Raw genomic sequence first — 16,562 nt, forward strand, 5'->3', positions numbered from 1 at the left:
TATTGTCGGTGCAAACTTGCCTGAGCAGAAAACCAAAATATCACTCTGTTACAACGAAACATAGAAAATAGGTGCAGGAGGAGGGCATTCGGCCCTTCGAGCCAGCACCGCCATTCATTGTGATCATGGCTGATCGTTGCCTCACGAGTTCAAGAAAATAATGGACTCTCAAACCAGACAAGGCAATTCTGTCCAAAAATGAAGTGAAAGGAAATTCAAAATAATTGAGCACCTATTAGAATCATTAAGTATTGCTCAGAGACCTCAGTGGCTTAGAACAACTCTCCACTTCCAGTTAACTGCATTGGCTTTAGCTTTCCTACCTATATTTTTTGGTTAAGGTTTATAATTTTAAAAGAAAATGTCAACGTATTCCGCCTCAAAACAATTTAATTCCCGTCCTCTTCCAAAATCAAAAAACTCTTGGATTACACAATGGGTCCAAGGATGCTGCAGGGAAGGTTAATAAAGCATTCATAACCAGCACTGCAATTCTACTTTCGTGAAATGCTCTCCAGTTCTACACTGACAACAGAAAACGAATAGGTTCCAGCTGAATGCCCCGTGGGCTGCCACTGTACTGTCTAGCCAAGAATTCAAATGACTACCTATGACGATTTCTACTTCTGCACAGTAAATTTGGAATACAAAATATAAATTATTTTTATAAATGGTCTCCAAATGAATAATCTTATGGATCTTTTTTAAACAAATGAAGAGAACCGCTACTTTTAAGCTAAGGAACCGGAAAAATAATTAAACACATTGCTATTTATATCAAGCCCTCCGGGCCAGTTTCTGGTTAGCCTTTCATCTGAAATATTTCTGCAATATGTCACAAATTTCCAAGATGCTTAGTACCAGCGGATTTGGAAGCTGTTTATAACATTGACTAAATTCAGATTTCATTCCATCTCACTAACAGTTTTGATCTTTGAATTTGATTAGCTCTGGATCCTTTTGATTGGTCAGCTATCTTCGTGGCTAACAGAAGATGGCTGAAACACTTGGTAAATGAGATACAAGGGATTAACATGTAAATCCATTTGGTAGTAATATAGAGTTCAGTTCTATTTGGACTAGGCCCAAAAGGGGAGCTGCATACAAAAATATTAGATGGATTTTTGAACTATCAAAGAATGAAAAAATACATTGAAAAAAGTTGAGCATTACTCAATTAGGAAAATATAAACTGCAAAAATTGTATTCAAAAGGGTGTTTTTACTGAGCAATTCTTTCATGCAACATTGGATTTAAATAGCTGTTGTATTTAATATCTCATACCTTATTTTGCTTGTATAACTTGGCATCAAATAAAAAATTACACTAACTCCCAATATTACTTAACTCTATTTGACAGACATTGCCTTCGATCAAGGAGCATTCAGTCCAACATCTTGGTTTGCTCTGTCAATTCTTTTACATCCCAATTTAGTCATTCTGCAAACCAGTCACGGTTGCCCAAAAAGTTGATTCTCAAGAGTTTATGTAGAACTCTGTTCAAATCTAAAGAAAGTCAACAGATGAAAAAAGAATTGACGCGTATTTAATTTCCCGATTACCACATCCATTGTTTCTGACAGCCAATTGATATTGCTCGTCTACAAAGGTGCTGGATCTGAAATACCTAATTTGCAAAGCACTTGCATTCAGTATATGGGAGCATCTTAGATCACTGTTTTGTCAATCTCTTCAATTCTTCATCCCACTTCCCACTGACCTATTTGTCTGTGGTCTCTTGCACTGTTACAATGAGGTCCAACATCAACTTGAGGTATAGCACATTGCAACTTTCTAGACAGAATATTGAAATCTATAACTAGAGGTAACTCACTTTCCCTGGATGACCTCTGCAATGTAACGACATGGCAACTCTAACCTGAACCAAGCAAAGATGATTTATTTGTCCTATCTCTTCAACCTTCTCTGAAACTCAAAATGAACTTGTTTGCATTCTTGGAGACACAAGGAACTGCAGATGCTGGAATTTTGAGTAAAACACAAAGTGCTTGAGTAACTCCAGCAATAAGCTTTACTCATCTTCACTCATTCTAACAAAATTTGTTAAATTCAAAATGCTTTTTCTTTTTTACCTTCCACAGATACTTCTGAATCTGTTGAGTTTCCAGTATTTTCTATTTCATATTTCGATGATCTAGTTTATTTCGATTTTCAACATCAGTATTTCAACAGGGTTTAGTTGGAAAAAAAGGATCCGAAAACTCCGGTGAGGTATAATTAATGGCACAGACTAGTTGAACTAAATGGGTTGTTTCTATTATATAAAATTTAAGATATAATGAGTATTCTCTGTGGAAGGCCGGTTCTCTGGACACTTTCAAGAGAGAGCTAGATAGGGCTCTTAAAGATAGCGGAGTCAGAGGATATGGGGAAAAGGCAGGAACGGGGTACTGATTGGGGATGATCAGCCATGATCACATTGAATGGCGGTGCTGGCTCGAAGGGCCGAATGGCCTACTCCTGCACCTATTGTCTAATAAAAATAGAAGACATGGTTTTTGATTTTTCAGTCAAAATTATTCTTTTTCTGCATGTACTGTACTAGATGCAAGAATAGATTAAATTTCAATTTGGCTTTATGCTCATTTTCATTGTGCATTTTGCAAATTGGGCACCCGTGCATTTCAACCTTATTCTGCAAGTACATCAACAGTATGTAAGTGCAGGCAGAACAATCCATGAATTCTGAAGGGAACCCCCTTCATGAAATGAACAGCTCATACACGTTTGATTTCACACCTTTCTTCTGATTGTCCAAACATCTTCAGTTCTGAAGTAATTGCTCAATTCAGGTGGGTGATACAAAAATTAAGAAACACATAGCACCAAATTGTTAGTGGTCTATTGAAATTCTCTTCTTTAAAGACATGTTGCATGATGAATTATTGAAACAATCCGTTTCAGAAGGGACACACTAAACTTCCCGAACAAATCATGATTTTAACTATTTGTACTTTCAGTTTCACAATATACTACATTTTTGCTTGACCACATTTGTTCAATGTTGAGATATTTATCTAGAAATATAAGGTAAAACGGCCTCCAGCCTAAATACCTAATTTCATTTCATCTCTTCAAAGAAAAAATGATTAATTTCTTTCATTGTAATATATGTAAGATAAAGCTTGATAATTATTATCTCATTCATTGTGTGACAGGGACTGTCACATATGAACAACATAGTTATTTACTACCTTGTGAAGAATGTGGTAGGCATCAGAAGTAATCACTCATACACTGCACTATAATCAAAAGATAATTGAAAGTCTTGATGTGCACTACGTCCAGCACAGTGGTCAGTGCTTTAGTCCTCTAAAACCACAGTCCACTTAGAAAAATGGAATGTCTGATATAACTACAAAATGAAAGGATTTAAAATTAAAGTTCAACAGAAATTTCAAGCAAGTTTAACTAAAATACGAATTTTTCTCCCATTCTTGTGACATATAATAGCACCTTTTTTACATAATGAGGTTCAGAAGGAGAAGAAAATGTAATATTTCAAAAGTAAGTTTCAGAAACGGTGGATTAAAAGTCCATTCAACGTCTGCAAACTTTTCCCTGTTCTGCTCTGCCAAACTTAGTGATATTTTTGCTGCTTTACATTTGGTCTGTTAAAGAGTAATAATGGCAACTGCACAGATAAATGATCCCAAATGTAATTAGTTGTTTTGGATGCAAGGGAGTCTAGAATGAATACTACTTTCATAAAAATGTGAAAATTAACTATAGACACTATGAATCTGAAATACTAAAAGAAAATGCTGGAAATACTCAGCATGTCAAGCTGTACATGTGGAAAGAAAAACATTTCATCCTTGATTTGACAAAGGGTTCAGGACTGAAATATTTAAACTGTTTCTCTTTCAACAGAGCTGTTATACAATCTGCTCAGTGATTCCAGCAGGTTCTGCTTTTATTCCAACCTTCACCAAGATCTCCCTTAACCTTCAAATAAAGTGGTCTTCGTAGACCAAAGAACGTTTGATTATATACGAACAATAAGATGGTCCAACCAGCTGCAGTATTTTGATATCCTGTTCCGGTTCTGTTTCTGCATTAATTTGATTTCTGCGTATTATCTCATATCCAGCTAATCCAAGAATCAGGTTAGTATTTAGGACACAATGTGGAATAAGTGTTGAATGCATCATTCACACTTAAGTTGAACAGAAATTTCATGCAAATTCAACTAAAATGCTCATTTTTCTCCCATTCTTGTGTCGTATAATAGCACCCTTTTAAACATAATGAGTTTCAGAAGGAGAATAAATGAAATATTTCAAAAGTAAGTTCCAGAAGCACAAGATTTACCAAAATTGTAATGGGATGTATTATAAAAGAAGAAATTCTGATCACTTGCGATGTGAGAAAGAAAGAAAAGTTTTATTTTCCTATTTATCCTAAAGAAATATCAGTATTGTATAGAACAGTCGACAATAGACAGATCCACAGTCCATTTAAATAACAGGTTACTACTAAAAAGCACAAATAAAAGCAGAGCCTCGCATCCAACTCCAAATCGAAAACAAAAACTGCAGGTTGGAAATCTGAAATAAAAACATGAAATTGTTGGAGACACTCAGCGGGTCAGGCAGGATCAGAACAGATGGAAATAGCGTTAATTGCTCCAACTGAAGATATTTCATCAGAACCAGGAAAGCCCAGAAATGAAACAATTTTTAAGTTTCAAAAAGAGAAAGTGTGACGAGACCAAAAGAGGTGGTCTGTGACCAGCACTTTGTGTCTTTTATAATCAGTTCTGCTTTCTTTTTCCTCTTCTGCAATTTCAGATTTCACAATAATATATTAGAAACCAACAAATGACCTGAATACGACAATCGCCAGATGAAAAAAAAGACAGAGTGTATCTTAATTTGATCACGCTGGATCAAGGCACAGTGGCACAGCTGGTAGAGCTTCTGCCTGATAACACCAGAGACCCAGGTTCGAAACTGCCTCAGGTGCTCTTTGTCTGGAGTATGCACGTTCTCCCTGTGGGTTTCCTCGGGGTAATCCAGTTTCCTCACATATCACAAAGACGTGTAGGTTTGTAGGATAATTTGCATCTGTAAAATTGCCCCTAGTTTGTCGAGAATGGATGAGAATAATAATAATAATAATAATAATAATAAATTTTATTTATGGGCGCCTTTCAAGAGTCTCAAGGACACCTTACAAAAATTTAGCAGGTAGAGGAAAAACATGTAAGGGGAATGAAATAAATAGTAGAGACATGACTAGTACACAAAGTAAAGACAGAATTCAATTCAAAACACAATACGAGGCAATTAATGCACAGATGAAAAGGGAGGGGGACGTGGGGCTAAGGATAGGCAGAGGTGAAGAGATGGGTCTTGAGGCGGGACTGGAAGATGGTGAGGGACACGGAATTGCGGATCAGTTGGGGGAGGGAGTTCCAGAGCCTGGGAGAATGGTGAGGTAACACAGAACTCGTGTGAATCGGTGATCGATGTTTGACGTGGAATCGGTGGACTGAAAGGCCTGTTTCCATGCTGTATCTTTAAACTCACCCAGGCAATATCTTTGGAGAGAAATGGACAGACAACGTTTTCGGATAGACTCATTTTCAGACTCAACGGGAAACGTTGTCGGTTCACTTCCATCCACAGATACTGCCTGTCTTCTGAGTTCCTGCATGTTCTAACAGAACATAAAATGCTGGAGTATTTCTGGGACACGGGCACCATCTCTGGAGAACATGGTTAGGTGATGTTTCGGGTCATCAACCTTCTTCTGATTCTGAAGGAGGGTCCCAACCCAAAACAACCCCTACCCATGTTCTACAGAGGTGCTGCCTGGCGTGCTGAGTCACTCCAATACTTTGTGGTTCTTTTGTGAAAACCAGCATCTGCAGTTCCTTGTTTTTACGAGTTCCTCCAAAAACGCAGTGTGTTCAAAATCCCAGCATCTGCAATATCTTACGTATCCAAACTAGATCTAGTGATCTGTCATCAAGGCAATTCAGTTAAAGTTCATATGTCGTCTGAAATACCCCAAGGAAGGGAAAACCAGAAAAGGGATTCAAGGCCATGAAAATATTGCTGAGGGTCAAAGACCAAAGATGAAATGAGAGTGTCTGTATTTGTCAACAACTAAAAAAATAAATAAACTATAAACAAATATCTAATTGCCCTTTTTGCATTGCAATCAACTAATAAAACTACTTTGATTTACCGACATAAAGCTTCACATAATAGGCCAAATAGGTTATCTATGGACCATAAAATATATTTTAAAATAATCTGTTAATATAATTACTCAAAACAGCAAAGTTCTGAATGTCTTATACCAAAGGTATAATTTACATAATACAAACAATTTATGTTGATATAAAAGCCTTGATATTACTCCCAGATATTGGAAATTTAAGCCTATACTACCTTGGTTACCAGTAGTGCTCATTATTGCCCCCATTTTTAAGGAAGGAACTGCGAACGCTGGTTTACACTGAAGATAGACCCAAATTCCTGGAGTATCTCAGCGAGTCAGGTAGCATCTCTGGAGAAAAATAGGTGACGTTTCGGGTCAAAACTCTTCTTTAGACACAATTGCCACCATCGTTCCAGATTTGTTTTGTTATACATAAGATTTAGATGGGAAAAACTATCTATATATTACATCAAATCAGTTTTTGGTAATCTATATTTAAAATAAATTATATGAATAATAAAATGAGCAGTTCATGCCTTTTAAAATGACAGGTTTCATGATGCAACAGAAAAAAATGATGGAAGCATTTTGGATTTGGTCTGTTTTACTTATGATTGACACCTCTCTAAACAAACGTTCCACTGCTTGGATCAGTTGTCAGATGGATATTAAGTTGATGTCTAGTGCGCCCTTTCCCGTTAACGACCCACTCCCATGATTTTGAGTGAAAGCAAGGAGTACCACGGACTCCCAGCCAATATCTACCTCGAATAAAAATTGATTATTTAAAAATTATTTCATTGCTGTGGGAATTGCTATGTACAACAACGTGAATGATACATTACCCACATTTTGACAGCGATTATATTTCTAACCGGCTGGTATTGAATCTTTAAATACAGTACATACCAAGGATATATGAGCTAGATACTGCAGATGCTGAAATCTTGAAATAAGTTCAAAATTGATGGAAAAACTCAACAGGGCAGGCGTTTATGGACAACAAAACGGAACTCATGTTTCAGATCAATGACATTTCAACAAAACTTTCTTAACCTAGTTCTAGATTTCCCCATTAGGGGAAAACTCCTCTCAACATCTACTCTGTTCAGTTCCCTCAGAAACGTAAATTAAAAAAGTTAAAAACAGCAGATGTTGGAACTCTAAACTAAAGATACAAAATGCTGGAAATACTCAGCAGATCAGGCCACATTTGGGAATAGAGACAGGTTAATGTTTTAAGACATAGATGTTGTGATAAAGAGTCTTCAACCCATAACTCTGTTTCTCTTCCCCTGGAATCATGTTTCATTAATATCACCCCTCAAAACCAACCAGCATAGGCCAAGCTAGTCAACTCTTCCTTGTCGGTCAATCACTGGAATTAAAACTTCAGAGGTTTGTACTGAGAAATAAGTACCTGTGAGATGTAGGGTTTAGTTTAGTTTAGTTTAATTTACTATTGTCACGTGCATCAAGGTACAATAAAAAGCTTTTGTTTGTGTGATATCCAATCAAAGACTGTCATGATTACAATCAAGCCGTTGACAGTGTACAGATAAAGGATAAAGGGTTTCACATTTAGTGCAAGACAAAGTCCAATAACGTCCGATCAAAGAGTTCCAGGGTCTCCAATGAGATAGATGGGAGATCAGAACCGCACTCTAGCTAATGAGACGACCATTCAGTTGTCTGATTACAGCCCCAGCCTCTGATTACAGAAACTGTCCCTGAATCTGGAGGTATACTTTTTCAAACATCTGTACCTATCGCCTGATGGGAGAGGGGAGAAGAGGTAGTGAGACTCAGCCTAGGTGAGACTCATCCTTGATCATGTAAGTGGCCTTGCCGAAGCATCGTGAAGTGTAAATGGAGTCAATGGAAGAAGGTTGGTTTGCGTGATGGTCTGGGCTGTGAAAAGAAAAATAAGTTACGATGAATAACAGGGTGAAAGCAGGCTGGGAAAAGAGTGAACCGGTGAATAAGAGTGTATACAAGGACTTTATATCTGTAGGTCACATAAACCTGCGCAAAATGCTACTACATAATTTTAGCATCTTCGAGAATGTAGAGGGTTAATTCCAGGCTATAAATAATCTGATGCTTTGGTGAATTAAGGATGCGGACTCAAGTGCTGTACTTTAAAGGCGTGGAAAAGCTCAAACAGCATTTGGGGAGATTGTGGAAATTTGTAATCTCTCAACATCAGGGGATACAGCATTTAGATATTGCAGGAATCTATAATTGTTGTGCACTTGTCCTTACACCAAGGAGATCCGAAGTATGCAAAAAGTTTAGAAATTATGTATGCGATGGGGCCAGTGTTAAAATGGGTAAAAGATGGAGAACTGCAGAATAAGAGCAGGATAATGTGGCAAGCTGCTACCCTTTCCAATTAGGTACAATTTGTATAGCCTTAACCAAGAATCAGTTAATATTACAGATTTAGATCATTTAAACCTCAAAATGACAAGGTATAATATTTAAGTATCGACTTACGTAAACAGTGAAAACATTAAACATTAATTATACCCAAGTTAGCAATAAAATTCTGGCTTTGTTCATGGCAATTAGAGCTCTCAATAATTTTGTTTCATTCCTTTTGAGTTTTATCTTATTTGCAAATGATTGCTGTTATTCCTGCATAGAATTTAATGATAAAGTAGTCTGTTTCTATTCAACTTCTTCCACCCTTTCATATTCTTAATACATCTTTCACATTGAAACAAAACAGTGTATAGGGCAATGTGTTGGAAGTCTGAAAAATACAGACTTCATACACTTTTATCATATATACACTTCATATCAGGTAGCATCTTAATGCATCTGTACTATACTTTCTCCTAAACCTCAAAATCCTTCTTAAATTGTGCAGAAGCTTATTGCCCACAGTACCCTGAGGCTTTGCTGATAATTTATGTATTTTTAATATTCTACACCTTGTGTGGTTATATTTAAAAGTGCAACACTCTTTGTTTTTTAAGTTTTCAACATTCAAATTGCTCTCTTTAATATCAATTAAGTCTTTCTACTGTCGCAAGCACCCATCTGAAAATAATTTCTGGTTTACTTAAAATATAAATGCATTTATAAATACAACTAAATGGCATATTACACTTCCATCTGCAATTTCTTAGCAATTCCATTATCTCAGTGATATCTACTTACAGCTTCCCCTAGTTTGTAAATAATTAACTATCCCCTTTATTTTGATTTTATCACAAAATTGGTTGAATTGGTTGCCTATGGTTGAATATAGTCTAAAGAAGTGATCATGTCAGACATCACAGCTCACTTCAAATCACAGAAAGATATCGGCAGTTTTGTTTCCAGTTAATTTGTAATGTGCTCATCCATCCTTCACACTAATTCTTCATGGTAAACTCCTGTGCGCCAAAATAATTTCTTAGAATGCACGCGTACTTCACCATCTTTTCAAAGAATCTCTGAGACGGCCACCAAGTGATATTTTTGAAACATGCAGATAAATCTTTTTTTTCTCCAGGTAAATTCTCCTTGCCACAAACAATACATAAGGCAGTGTTTAAGAAGGAACTGCAGATGCTGGAAAATCGAAGGTACACAAAAAAGCTAGAGAAACTCAGCGGGTGCGGCAGCATCTATGGAGCGATGGAAATAGGCAACGTTTCAGGCCGAAACCCTTCTTCAGACGTTAAAGACGTTCATACATAAAGCATATTGGTTTGTTCTCCAAGTCTGTTTTTAGGTATGTACCACGTGGCAGTACCTAGTCATTTTTTCAAATATATCTCTTCACTCAATATAATATCTGGGATCATTGCAAATTCTATTCTTTGGATCCCAGGAAGTCTCCTACTGGCCTTAGGGACGTGTGATTCTTTAGCCTGAACAACGCCTAAAGTTTTATTTATTAAAAACCTCTGACATTTTGTGATCTTAATATATTGTTCAGCACATGTATATTATTCCCCAGTATTTTATAATATGACAAGAGTTGTAAAATGCATTTTCTATCTTGTAGAAAAAAGTGGCATCCAGAGACGTGAATAGGCGAGAGATACAGTGCTAACACAGGCAAATGGGACGAGCATAGAAAGGGAAAAAAAGGCCAACATGAACACAGTGGGTTGAAGGGCCTGTTTCTGTGATGTGCAACGCTGTGACTGTAAGGCACCATTCTGAACCTTGAGAAGTGTCAAGCCATTGTCAAATGTTGTAAAAACAATCTACTTTAGAAATATATTTTAGAAGCCAAAAAATACAGATCCTTGACATTTAACCTCCTCTCTAAACCTCATCCAGTCCTGCACAAGCAACTTCTCTCGTGTGGTCTCTGCCCCTTCAGCTGAAACACAGCATCTGAAACATTGATGTTGAGCAAACTGTGCATTTTTCAGTAATTCTCTTTAAAATCTATTTCAAAATTTATGATCACACTCTTTGGCCCCAAAGGAGCTGCTCCAGAAAAGTTACGTACATCAGCTTGGCTGAGAGAAAATAAAAGCTGTACGTATGTAATTGACGTGTGTTATCAACACAATGACTCACATTGCAACCATCAGCATGTAAAGTGAAAAAAAAACCATCAGCTTTTCATTCAATCTTTCTCTGCTCTGTGCAGTATTAACAAAATGTAAATGTTTCTGACTTTTTAATTAAAACAGCTACTACTGTAGCCTGGCAAGAGCCTCGCCCAGTATTCAAATTGAGAGCATTAAACGCACAGATTGGCAGGAATGGAACATAAACTTCTTCATATTAGCTGGAGCCACTTCATTTTACATTACTGCTCCACTCAGCCTGCTAATCAAGGGGAGCTGAAATTATCCTTAATATTTCCAACCTTTTGTAACTAATTGCTGTATGCTTGCCATTTTAATATCAAAATGATACAACTCCATTAAAATTAAATTATGGCTTCTCTTTCACGGCAGTTTTGAAATTGTTAGACAAATTACTTAAACAATGGGAATAGGATAACAAAGTCCGCTTTACCCCCAAGTTCCATCCGTGAGCCATGTTGACACATCAGTTCAATTTCGCATCAACGTGAAAACAAAATCAATAACCAATATTGCTATTAGCTGGACTTTCAGTGCCAATCCTGAGAGCTCAGCCCACTGCAGCATCTCTATTCCAATTACTTTAGTCCAGGATACCCCTTGGGCACTTAGGTATGCATTAACCTGCCACCCCTCATCACCCACACCAAACATACACTAACCAACCTGACTTCTCCCATTATCTATCGACTCGTTCATTATCACAGTGAGGATTAAAAATATCTAAATAATGTTGAATATATTGATCAAAGTTGATATGCTGTCTAATTTAAAAATCCAAATGGCTAATGGAGAAAGCAAGAAATATTTTTTAACATTAAAGTTACTATTTTCGTTAGAAATTAAGGTGACCAAGAAGCGGCAATTGAATTACAAATAGGTTTGTAGGGTAGATACAGACTGTTATCGCTTTTGCGAAAAGAAACTGTACTCCATAAATAGATAACAGTGACTTAACAAATCCAATAACAAATTAGGATAAACTATTTTATCCAGAAAGCAATAAGAATACAAAACATGTTTGCACAAGAAATGGCTGACGTGACTACACACTGAAGTGAATAAGTGCATGGGCTAAAATCCAGCATCGCCAGTATTTTGCTTTTTGCTCAACATCATTCACTGATATCATATATTTAAGTACTGCAGAAGAGGAGGTAGGGAACTTGTAGAATATATATTGTGAACATGCTGAACAATAACAAATGCAGCCGGGTAAAAAGGTCCCATCACATTGAATTGCCAATTAACCATTATCGCTGTATTCTACCTTGTCTTTGGAAGAAACTCAAAATATAGATAAGATATTTATCATACAGTTCATACAATAGTTCATGCAATAAGGAAGCAGGCCCTACAGCATATAGTTCCATGCCAGCTATCAAGTACCTATCAATACTAATCCCATTAACCAGCACTCAGGAAATTGTCTTTGATACCATGCCATTGCAAGAAGTTTAGTTTTAGTTTAGTTTAGAGATACAACACGGAAACAAACCTTTCAGCCCATTGAGTCCATGACAACCAGTAATCACTGCACACTAACACTATTCTACACACACAATGGACAATTTACAATTATGCCAAAGCAAGCAAGCCAGAAACTTGTAGGTTTGGAATGTGGGAAGAAGCCTGAGCTCCTGGAGGAAACCGACGCAGGTCACGGGAAGAACACACAGACAGCAGTCAGACAGCAGCTGAAGTCAGGATCGAACCTGGGTCTCTGAGGCTGTGAAGCACCAACTCTACCGCTGCGCTACCATGCCACCCCTCTGACCTAAATACTTTTCTCAACTACTCATCTTAATTCTTTAAATGTTATTTGAGTCTTTTCTTCCTCAACTCTTCTAATTCTGCTAACCCTTACTTTAAACCTATGCTCTCTGATTATAGACACATATGAAGGACAAAAGTTTCTCACTATCTGTACAATCTATTGAAATTTGTCAGCAATTATGATTCATATTTGTCACCATTTTTATGTTGATCACCAAAGATTCTCTGTAGCAAGGGTTCCCAACCTGGGGTGAATTTCGCCTACCCAGGGGGCAAATTTGTTGATTCTGAATTTGTACATATTTTTTCTCATTGACTGACTGTGTTTGGTTCTGGTATACCGGTACCTGTCCTCCATTAGTTGTTCATAAATAAGTGAAATAACATTGTTATGTGCTATTAAAGTTGCCAGGGGTAAACGGAATGAAAAAAGATTGGGAACCCTTGCTCGATAGCCTATTAACATTTATTCTTCTATAAAGTTAGCAATCAATACATGTGAATCAGTTCGACTTCAACTTTAGTGAGCTGAATTTCATTGTAGAAATTCTTCTCAGCCAAGATACTGTTTGATTTTTTTAGAAACTACTTAATACTGAATCGCTTGGATTCCACAACCTAGAATACACCTGGAGCACATTTGTAGTTGCTTGAAATAGCAAAGATAGTTTTGGAATTTTAATAAGTTCTTAGAACATGAAATTGTTATGTCTTTGCATCTCTCATTGCTGGCTTCTCTAATTAAGGAAGAACTCACCAATGAGGTCCTTTCGTGACCTTTCACTGTCTGATGGAAATGTGATTGGAATAACATTGAATCATTTTTAATTCAAATGCTGGAAAATAAAGTCCATCATGCTTAATTGATCTAATACTTTGGTGTCTGTGGCACGAAAGAGAAAACGTTCTTAAAAAAAGGTGAAGATTGCATTGTGACAAATAAGCTTTTTTCAAACATGATGATATCTAATGTCTGCATCAGGAACTCGCATTCAGTGCTGATAGCTGGATCTGAAGCATGTTTGGTCATCTCTAGACTGAAGGCAACTCCTCTTGGGTAAGTTGTTCTTTTCATTGTAATCATATATTACCCTGATCACCTTATTCAAAATTATTTTTCCGTTTTGTGCTGTCATACATTATTTTCCTTAACAATATCTGGTCATGTATACACTGAACTCTCATTTTAATTCAAATCACATAATGTTAATTAGGTTGGTAGCAGGAAACAACATACTTTTATATAAGGTGTGCAAGCCATTTATTATTACAGATTCACTGGAGGAAAATTAGTTACCATTATAATCCAAATAGCCCAAGCAAGTAAGAGAATAAAAATCTAAAAAATGAAAGAATATAAAGACAAGCAAGGCAGATTGTCCTCTTGTACAATTTTACCGCGAAACATTTTCCTCTGTTTATCATCTGCCCAATATTTTTGTAAAGTTAAAGTGTCAAATAGCTCAACTGGTCTTTTGCAATATTCCTAATTATTTTCTAAATTTGCCCAATTCTGTAAAGGCATTAAAAAACAAAATTTTGAATTCAACTTCAAAACATCTAAGTTCAAATAATGGCTGGACAGACCCTGATTTTTTGGATTCTACCCTGACAGATTAAGGAAACTAGTCTGCGAATGTCAGGAATTGTAACAACATACATGCTTGGGCAAAAATCTTGGGGTTCAATTTTAGAAGACAAAGTTTGCAAATTTTTCACTGGGTGACAAATGGTGTTACACAAAACGTAGTATGACAGATTATGAATGAAAAAATGTAATGATTTCAAGAGCCTTTCCTCCTACAATCTTTAATTGTGGTTTTTCAACACAATGGTAAAACAAACAAGTGGAGAGGAAATGTTAATTTTATCATAAATTTGGTCGCTAACAAAGAATAATCTTCTGAATTTACAAGTGATTGTTCCTGAACCCATTGGCAGCTTGTGATACTTAAAACAAGTTTTCTCAGATTTTCAACTTTGGACAGTGGGAGGAAGAAGCTGATGTTGCAAATTTTAGTGAAATTCAGAAGGTGAATGGGTATTCTTAGATACCCTCATTGGTATTCTTAATTGATAATTAATAATCTATATTTCAATTAAAACTGAATTTAGAATAAACATTTAAGTAAGTAATTCAAATACTTTTCATGATTTTTATTCATGATTTTGGTTTGAACTTAGATACCAACTGCGTGGAATGAAGGCAGAAGATCAGAGCTGTCTATCAATACACTTTATTGAGAGACAAAGGGAAAGTTTAAACATTGATCAATCAAAGGAGACACGCTGTAAATGTCTACATGATTTTAGATTGTCATCTTGTGCAGTAAAACCATACACCGATGGTCATACCCAAATCAAAATATTGAAATGAAATGAAAAATGAAATGATTCAATTTATTGTCATTGTCAGTGTACAGTACAGAGACAACGAAATGCATTTTTAGCATCTCCCTTGAAAGGGAGACACAGGGCGTCGCGTTGTGCCCGCGCCTGCCGCCGTACCCGCGCCTGCCAATGGTTTTACCATTGTAGCCTCAAGTCTCACTTCAAATAATCTTGTCTGCCAAATCAGCACTGTACTGAGATAACACAAAAGATCACTTGGCATCATTTTAGATAGCAAGGCTGCTCTTTCCCATCTTCTCACCAATGTTATCTCTGTACCAAGAGACTATTTGATCATTATTTCGGGAACCATACTAGGGTTAATTGAAATGCAATATTTCATATATTGCAAACTAAGTGCTTCATTGGTTTTAAAGCACTTTGGGACATTTTGAGGTAATGAAAACCAATGCTTGTCACAAAACATTAATATAATTTTAAGTAGGAATATATGAGAAATATTTGACCAAAACATAAGACACGTTTAGGAACTGAATGGAGCATTATTTCATGGATAAAAATCATGAAAAGTATTTGAATATCTTACTTAAATGGTTATTCTAATTGCAGTTTTAATTGATATACTAGTTATCAATTAAGAATACCAATTAGGGTATCTAAGAATACCCATGTCGATACAGATTCTACAGATGCATCATTGAAAGCATTTTATCAGGATGCATCACAGCTTGGTTTGTGAACAGCTCCATCCAAGACCACAAGAAATTGCAGCACATTGTAATGCATCCCAGACCATCACACAAACCAACCTCTCTTCTAATGACTCCACTCATACCTCACGCTGCCAAAAGCATAATCAAGGGCTAGTCACACCCTGGCCGCTCCCTCTTATTCCCTCTACCACCAGGCAAAAGGTATAGAAGTGTGAAAATGCACACCATCAGATTCAGGGACAGTTTCTTCCCAGCTGTTATCGGGCAACTGAATCATCCTACCACAACTAGAGAGTAGTGCTGAACTACTGTCTACCTCATTGGTAACCCTCGGACTAATCTTGATCAGACTTTGCTGGCTTATAGTGCACTAAATGTTATTCCTTATCATGTATCTATACACTATAGATGGATCAATTGTAATCATGTATCGTCTTTCTGCTGACTGTTTAGCACACAACAAAAGTTTTTCACTGTACCTCGGTACACGTAACAATAAACCAAATTGAACTGAACTGTTTCATCAGGACTCCATGAACATACACAGGTAAGCAGAGGAACTAACAACAGGAATAGGCAACTCAAGCCTGCTTTGCCATTTAATAAAATTAAAGTTGACTGCAACACCAAATCTGCATTTTCAGCCACCCGGTTTTACCTTTCATTCCCATGCTGATGAAATCTTTATCAACTTCCACCACAAAAATATTCAAAGACTCATAACTCACAGAGAAACAATTTGCCTCGCCTCCACCTTATTCACTCCAAATTCCAACCAAAACAAATCTAACATGTCCAACCTTTCAATTACCTCATCCATTCAAGATATTAGTCTAATAAAATACTCAAAACTGCTTTCAATTAATTTATACCCTTCCTTAAAAATGACGACCAATACTGTACACAGATATGGTTGCAATGCTATATAAGCAGGCCATAATCTCCCTATCAGAACTGGAAAAGTTAGTACACATGTGAATTT

At 36.6% G+C, this 16,562-nt stretch overlaps 1 protein-coding gene and 1 long non-coding RNA gene across 4 annotated transcripts in view; one reads left to right on the plus strand and one right to left on the minus strand.

Annotated features, from left to right (window-relative positions):
- mad1l1 (mitotic arrest deficient 1 like 1) overlaps positions 1–16,562 on the minus strand; it is a 610,531-nt gene that overhangs the window by 413,084 nt on the left and 180,885 nt on the right. The gene's annotated exons all lie outside the window — the stretch shown is intronic.
- Positions 7,641–16,562, plus strand: part of LOC129706835 (uncharacterized) — a 28,036-nt gene continuing 19,114 nt past the window's right edge. Inside the window, exons 1-4 of the long non-coding RNA XR_008725107.1 lie at positions 7,641–9,922; positions 10,199–10,342; positions 13,498–13,572; positions 16,034–16,127. This is a non-coding gene — a long non-coding RNA (uncharacterized LOC129706835). The remainder of the gene's footprint in view (positions 9,923–10,198; positions 10,343–13,497; positions 13,573–16,033; positions 16,128–16,562) is intronic.

This window comes from Leucoraja erinacea, chromosome 20 (genome assembly GCF_028641065.1).
Source record: "Leucoraja erinacea ecotype New England chromosome 20, Leri_hhj_1, whole genome shotgun sequence".
Classification (NCBI taxonomy): Eukaryota; Metazoa; Chordata; class Chondrichthyes; order Rajiformes; family Rajidae; genus Leucoraja; species Leucoraja erinaceus.